The sequence below is a fragment of the Capsicum annuum genome, chromosome 3 (assembly GCF_002878395.1).
Source record: "Capsicum annuum cultivar UCD-10X-F1 chromosome 3, UCD10Xv1.1, whole genome shotgun sequence".
In the NCBI taxonomy this organism is placed as follows: Eukaryota; Viridiplantae; Streptophyta; class Magnoliopsida; order Solanales; family Solanaceae; genus Capsicum; species Capsicum annuum.
Window position 1 is genome coordinate 242,512,610 of NC_061113.1, and position 8,118 is coordinate 242,520,727.

An 8,118-nucleotide genomic window follows, 5' to 3' on the forward strand; every position below is an offset into this window, starting at 1 on the left:
TCCCCTTTAAAGTTCCTACACTTAACCATTTTCAAGTGACTAAGTATCAATACAAAACCACATTCAAAACAAAAAAATTCACTTTAAAGTTCCTACACTTAACCATATTCAAGTGACTAAGTCACCAAACAAACGACATTCAAAATCAAAAATCCCCTTTAAAGTCACTAGACTTAACCATTTTTTCAAGCAACTAAGTCACCTACCAAACCACATTCAACACAAAAAAATCCCCTTTAAAGTTCCTACACTTAACCGTTTTCAAGTGACTAAGTCACCAACTAAACCACATTCAAAACCAAAAATTTCCTTTAAAGTTCCTACAATTAATCATATTCAAGTGACTAAGTCACCAAACAAACGACATTCAAAACAAAAAAATTCCCTTTGAAGTCCCAACACTTAAACGTTTTCAAGCAACTAAGTCACCTACAAAACAACATTCAAAAAAAAAAAACATTTAAAGTTCCTACACTTAACCATTTTCAAGTGACTAAGTATCAAAACAAAACCACATTCAAAATAAAAAAATTCACTTTAAAGTTCTACACTTAATCATATTCAAGTGACAAAGTCACCAAACAAACGACATTCAAAACAAAAAATTCCCTTTAAAGTCTATAGACTTAACTATTTTCAAGCAACTAAGTTACCTACCAAACCATATTTAAAACAAAAAAATCTCCTCTAGAGTTCCTATTCTTAACCATTTTCAAGTGACTAGGTCACCAACCAAACCACATTCAAGACAAAAAAATTTCTTTAAAGTTCCTACACTTAACCATATTCAAGTGACTAAGTCACCAAACAAACGACATTCGAAACAAAAAAATCCCTTTTGAAGTCCCTACACTTAAACGTTTTTAAGCAGCTAAGTCACCTACCAAACCACATTCAAAATTAAAAAATCCCCTTTTAAGTACCTACACTTAATCATTTTCAACCAACTAAGTCACCTACCAAACCACATTCAACACAAAAAAATCCTCTTTAAAGTCCCTACACTTAACGATTTTCAACCAACTAAGTCACCTACCAAACCACATCCAAAACAAAAAAATCCCCTTAAAAGTCCCTAAACTTAACCATTTTCAACCAACTAAGTCACCTACCAAACCACATTCAAAATAAAAAAATTTCGTTTAAAGTTCCTACACTAAACCATTTTCAAGTGACTAAGTCACCTACCTAACCACATTCAAAATAAAAAAATTTCGTTTAAAGTTCCTACACTTAACCATTTTCAAGTGACTAAGTCACCAACCAAACCACATTCAAAACAAAAAATTCCCTTAAAAGTTCATACACTTAACCATATTCAAGTGAATAAGTCACCAAACAAACGACATTCAAAACAAGAAAATCCCCTTTAAAATCCCTACACTTAAACGTTTTCAAGCAACTAAGTCACCTACCAAATCACATTCAAAACAAAAAATAATCCCCTTTAAAGTTCCTACACTTAATCATTTTCAACCAACTAAGTCACCTATCAAATCACATTTAAAACAAAAAAATTCCCTTTAAAGTTCCTAAACTTAACCGTTTTCAACCAACTAAGTCACCTACCAAACCACATTCAAAACAAAAAAAATCCCTTTAAAGTCCCTACGCTTAACCATTTTCATCAACTAAGTCACCTACCAAACCACATTCAAAATAAAAAAAATTCCTTTAAAGTCCCTTGACTTAACCATTTCAAGCAACTAAGTCACCTACCAAATCATATTCAAAACCAAAAAATTCCCTTTAAAGTTCCTACACTTAACCATTTTCAACCAACTTAGTCACCTACCAAACCACATTCAAAACAAAAAAAATCCCCATTAAATTTCCTACACTTAACCATATTCAAGTGACTAAATCACCAAACAAACGACATTCAAAACAAAAAAATCTCATTTAAAGTCCCTACACTTAAACGTTTTCAAGCAACTAAGTCACCTACCAAACCACATTCAAAATAAAATAATCTCCTTTAAAGTTCCTACACTTAACCATTTTCAACCGACTAAGTCACCTACCAAACCACATTCAAAACAAAAAAATCCCCTTTAAAGTCCCTACACTTAACCGTTTTCAACCAACTAAGTCACCTACCAAACCACATTCTAAACAAAAAAATCTCCTTTAAAATCCCTACACTTAACTATTTTCAAGTGACTAAGTATCGAAATAAAACCACATTCAAGAAACAAGCAACAATAAGACCTACAAGATGTCAACAACAATGCTACTAAATCGAACAAGGACACACACGGCTTCACTAGACTTCAATATAAAAAATAACAAGAAGATAACAACAACGCTAGTGAATCGAAAAAGGCCACACACGGCTTCACTAGAATTCAATATGAACAATAACAAGAAGATAACGACAATAGTGAATCGAGAGAAATTAACTTACCTTTGCTTGGCCTAAATTAAAGTGAAAGAGAGAACGGGTCACCGAATCAAAAACCTAAAAAAATCAAGACAAAATATTCTAACTTTGAGTGATTTAGCAAAACTCATATAAAAAATAATAAGTTAAAGTGCTAAACCAATAAAGTAAATCCATCCACTTTAAAGACAACAAGTTAAACCCTCATAAAAAATAACAAGCTAAACCATAAAATCCATTCAAGAATCTTATAAAATCACAATTAAAGATTCCAACTTTGAGGATTTATACAATCAATAACTTCAATCAAGCAAAAGTCATATCTAAAACAAGAAGCTAAACAAGCAAAACTATTTCAAACAATTATGTGTATAGCTCAAAAATTCCGCAAATAACTAAACAAAATTCGAGCCTCAAACGAGCCTAAAAGAACTAGTTCAAACTAACCTAATCTTCACCATTATAAATTTCACAATTATATAAACTAGTACACCTATAAATCAACCTCAAAAAGCACAAATTTCGCAAAATGCAACAAAATTCATATCTGAGCTGCGCTGTGGCCGGAGCACTCGCTGGAGAAGTGATTTTTGCGATTGAAAAAATTAATTTGGGTGTGTTTAGGGTATTTTTATGTGTGTGTGTTTGGGTACACAGTTTGGGTTGACTTTAGGAAATATTTTAGGTCGGATCGGGTTATGTGGGGGTGGAGTCGGGTAGGAGTTATATAATTAGAATATTTTATTATTATTATTATTTTGAAAACCGACCACTTGTGGTCGATTTTCTGGATATTATTATAAAAACCGACCACATGTGGTTGGATTTTATAAAAAAATTCAGAAACCAGCCACATGTGGTCAATTTTTAACAAAAAATATATATATATGTACCTATGCATACATACACATATACACACTATCGACTATATCAAGTTCTAAATACATACTATATATATCACGTACGTATACAAGTATATTATCCAATAATATAATACGGCGTGTTTCATATACAAACTCATATGAGTGATCGATTAATTATATTATACATACATACATATATATATATATATATATATATATATATATATATATATGTATGAACTCTTGAATACGTACTATATATATCACATCCACAAGTATATTACCTTATAATAGAACACATTCATTATATTCTAATGAATTATCGGTTATATATACACATATTCATTATACAAAGATTATGCATGTTCAACGTCATTTAACGTATATACAAGGAAAATATTTATTCCATATATTGAAACATAAGTAAAAGATAAATATTAATTTTAACGTAATTTGTTTATTTTATTTGATATATATTTTAGTGTAATTTTTCTCACAGAATTTAATAATGATTGATTTTTATTATTATAATACTAGTTATCGACTATGTGTGATCAGTGTAATTTCAAAAATTATATATAAATTACATTAAATATATATAATTATTTTAAATAAAAATAATAAATATATTTGATTAAATATATATAATTATTGGTTACTAAAAATTATTTCATTTTTTTTTAGTTCAAAAATCGACCACAAGTGGTCGGTTTTTTAAAATATATTTTTTTTAATATTAAAACCCGACCACTTGTAGTCGGTGTTTTAAAAGGAAATATAAAAAGAAATTTTAAAGTGGTCGGTTTTTAAAAATGTTTTTCAATTAAATTTTAAAAAAAAATGATCCTAGTGGTCGATTTTGCTAATTTTTTATTTTTATTTGTAAAATAAATAATAATTAATATAAAAATTAATGAATAATTATTATGATTTCTTAAAATAAAAAAGCGACCTCTTGCGGTCGTTTTTTTTTATTTATAAATTATTACGAAAAACCGACCACTTATGAGAGCTTTTTGCGACCACAACACGTGATCAGTTTTTTGTGGTCGGTTTTTCATTTTTAGTAGTGTGGAGCTTCAAGACTACTTAAATTCAATCAATCCAAATGGGTTTAGTATTTTTTAAAAACGCTCACTTGTGTTTTAAGAAAACATTTTCCTCCCAACAAATGCTCCCTGAAGGAGAAGAAATTTGGACACACTTGTTAATATAAGCAAGTTAAGCGCAGATTTGTCGGGTCGTGCTTGCAGTTCCCGGTTGGATAGGATTAAAAAAATAGCTTTTTAGCCTAAGTGATTAAAAGTTTAAAATAAGTGCTTATAAATTAAGTAGATAAGTATTTAGATGAAGTGTTGAAACTCAAAAAATTATTGAGGTGTTTGGTTAACAAGTGATGCTAAGCATTTTTTTTGTTGTCAAAATGACTTAAATACCCTTAAAGTTGTTAACAACATAAGTACGGTGAATTGTTTATAATATTTAATTCTAATAATTCAAAAATATTTCTATTTAAATTCACTTTTAGTGTAAAGTGATTATCGGAGGTCAATTTTTAAATATAATTTACTTTTAAATTTTTAAATGTTAAAAAATAAAAAACTAAGGACATTTTTATATAAAAATAGTATTATATTATTGTATTGCAAGTTCGTAATAATTTGGCTATGTTTAAATCTAAACCTCTGATATAATATAATGATGAATTCTCTAAAAACAAAGGAGAAAGATGAAAAAGAAATTGGAGGAAAAAGACGGAGAGAAGCAACCCAGAGAAAAAGAAAGAAAAACTATATATTTAAGGGCGACAAGTTCTGGGTATTGTTGGAATTGGAGGAAAATATAAGGGTAGAAAGGTAAATGTTTTTATCAAATCTAAAAAAAAATTAATCTGAAAAGTAAAAAACTGTGTGTACCCAACTTCTCACTTTTTGCCTTTTTTAATCAGTTTTTTTGAATTTTTTTAATCACTTTTTAATTTTACCAAACACTTAAAAATCTAAAAAAAAAAAAAAACTTAAAAGCTGATTTGACCAGATTTTATAATACTAGTCATGTAGTGACTTTTCTATACCAAATTATACCAGAAAAATAACAAGTTCTATTGAATTAAAGAATCACCATGTATGTGAGAAGGTTCATACATATATATTGTAGTGTTTTCAAGTATTCAAGATTCACTAAGTTTGGTCTTTTACTAAGGATAAAAGAATCACAAGATTTTACGTTAATTTAAACATGCAAGCTATGCAGACTTAACATATTACTATATAATATAAGGGAGGATCACTTGTTTTGGTCCTCCTCACATCTGCAGGGCACCATAGATATTGCTACATGTGCAGGTGTGTGCAACTATTGCTTTTTCCTTCCTCGCATTATTTTGCTTTAAATCATTTCGATATGTGCTTTTATTTTTTTTATTTTTTTGGGTTAGAAAGGAATAATATAAATAACAGAGTAATAGTTACAGGATAGTCGGTTAGTCCAGCTTAAAAATAGCAAGGTTCGCACAAAAGTTTGTTCTGCTGGCTTTTACAGATCTATTAAAACAAGTTCCTAAAATGTCTGCCCAGACATGTTCTAGTGCAAACACAGGAGGAAATTCAAAAATACATGTGGATCCAAAAATCCGCTTGCGTGCTCCTTCCTTTGCCAGCGAGTCTGCTACTTGGTTTTGTTCTCTAATACAGTGTTGTACTGTTGGTCGTCACACCCTTGTCAGCATGGATCTACAAAGTTCAAGAATAGGTTCAAAATGCATGTTTCCATGTTTAGCATATGTATAACCTATTATGAGTCAATATTGATCTCAGTGGGGTGGAGGTTGTTATCCTCCACAATTTTGTTATTATCCTCCACAATTTTCAGACCTTTCAGTAGAGCTAGGAGCTCCATTTGATTGTTAGTAGCCTTAGGGTAGCCTTTGTAGTAACCCAGGATACATTCACCATTGTGGTTTCTAATTACACCCCCTATGCCCCCAACCCCTAGATTTCCCAAACTGGAACCATCAGTATTAAGTTTATAGGAATTGTGAGGCGGGGGCATTCATTTAACAGAAATGGTTAGAATGGCTTGGGGTTGAGTAGAAGAATAGTTGGTTAGGTGAGTGTATTCAACAACTGAAGCATGAGACTTCTCAAAAAGAGGGGTGGAGTTGGAGCCATTAAAAACATTCTCATTTCTGCATTTCCAGATTTCCCATAAGCAAAAGACAAAGAGCACATCAAGGTTGATATGGTTGTCAAAGTTTTTGTTTCGCACCCAATTTTTGACAACATCAAGCATGTTGTCATCATTCATGCCATCCAGACTGGGTTTTTTGCATCCCAGTTGATTGAAGAGGTTGGTCCAAAGCTGGGAGACTTAAGGATAATTCTAGAAAATATGGGAGATATCTTATTTAATGTTGGTACAGCAGTAGCAGTTGGGGGTAATGGGGATGCCTCTTTTCACAAGGGTGGAGTTGCAGGGAAGTCTATTGTGATTAAGAAGCCAGAGGAAGTGTTTCATCTTGTTAGGGACTCTTAAGTTCCAAAGCCAAGTAAAGTTTTTGGTAATGTTCGTAGGGTTAATTTTGGAGTTGATGAGCTTGTAGGAAGTACTACTTTTAAACTTCCCATTACCTGTGAGTCCCCAGATTGGATAGTAAATGAGGCTCTTAGTAGTGTGGAAGAAGGTAGACCGAATGGAGTAGGTTACAGAAGAAGGTAGCAGGAAGGGTAAGGAGGAGAAATCCCAATGTCCATTTTTTCAAAAGTTAGAGATAATGGCTTGATGCAGGTTCTTTTTAGGGGGCCCTTGTATAGTGTTGTACAAGGCATCAGTGTTGGGAAGTCATTTGTCAGACCAAAATTTTGCTTGCTCCCTTTTATGGATAATCTAAAGAGAGGCTTCCCTGCACACAGCTTGGCCCTTGGTGATGCACTTCTATGTTCTGGAGTGTCTTTGGGCAGAATTGGTGATACGAGAATTCCTAGCTCGAGACCTTTCACACGAAGCCAAGCGCGTGAGTTGCAACGACTCCAAGCCTTGTTCACATCCTCGGCCTTGTATGAGGCCCTTGTGAGCCTATCCAAGGGCCTATACTTACTAAAATATGAAGAGGCCCAACAAAACACCCCAAACCCACCCACTTAACTATATAAGTCATTTGTTAGGCCTAGTCTTGTGGTAGTTCATTCATGATATTTTGAGAACACAAGACTTGTAATATTTTGAACTTTTCTCTTCCATTGGAGAAGCTCAAAACCGAAATTCCCAATTGGAGTGACACTTGGGTTGAATCTTGGCTAGAAACTAGGATCTTAAGGTCATTGAGTTCCTCTTGGTCCAAGTAATATCTTGGTGATAATATTCTTTAATCTTAGGGTCCTTTCATGTTGCTAGGGTTCTTAGATTCTTGAATATTGTATGTCAAGTTACTATCTTTAATTTTGTAATCTTGTTGTTTCTGTGGTAACATAGTGAAGCCGTGTGGGGCTATTTTCGATTCACTATAGTTGATGTCACTTTGTTGCTTTTGTTGTTGTTATTGTAATCTCTATCATCTTGTCATTTTTGCAAACCTTGAAGTCTAGTGAAGCCGTGTGTGGCCTATTTCGATTCACTAGCATTGTTGTTGTTCATCTTGTTATTCTTGTGTTCTTGTGTTGGCTTGACTCTCTTGATACACACTCACTTTTGTATCATTTGGTATCAAAGTCATCTTCGATTTTGTTTAACAAGATCAATCTTGGACTTGGGACTTGAAAACTACAAAAAAAAAAACTGAAAGCTGAAAAATTCCAGAAACAGTCAAATCTGTCCGTTGTTGTGTTCATGGCCAAAAATTGTATTCTTGTTGTGTCTTGGCAAGATTTTTAATTG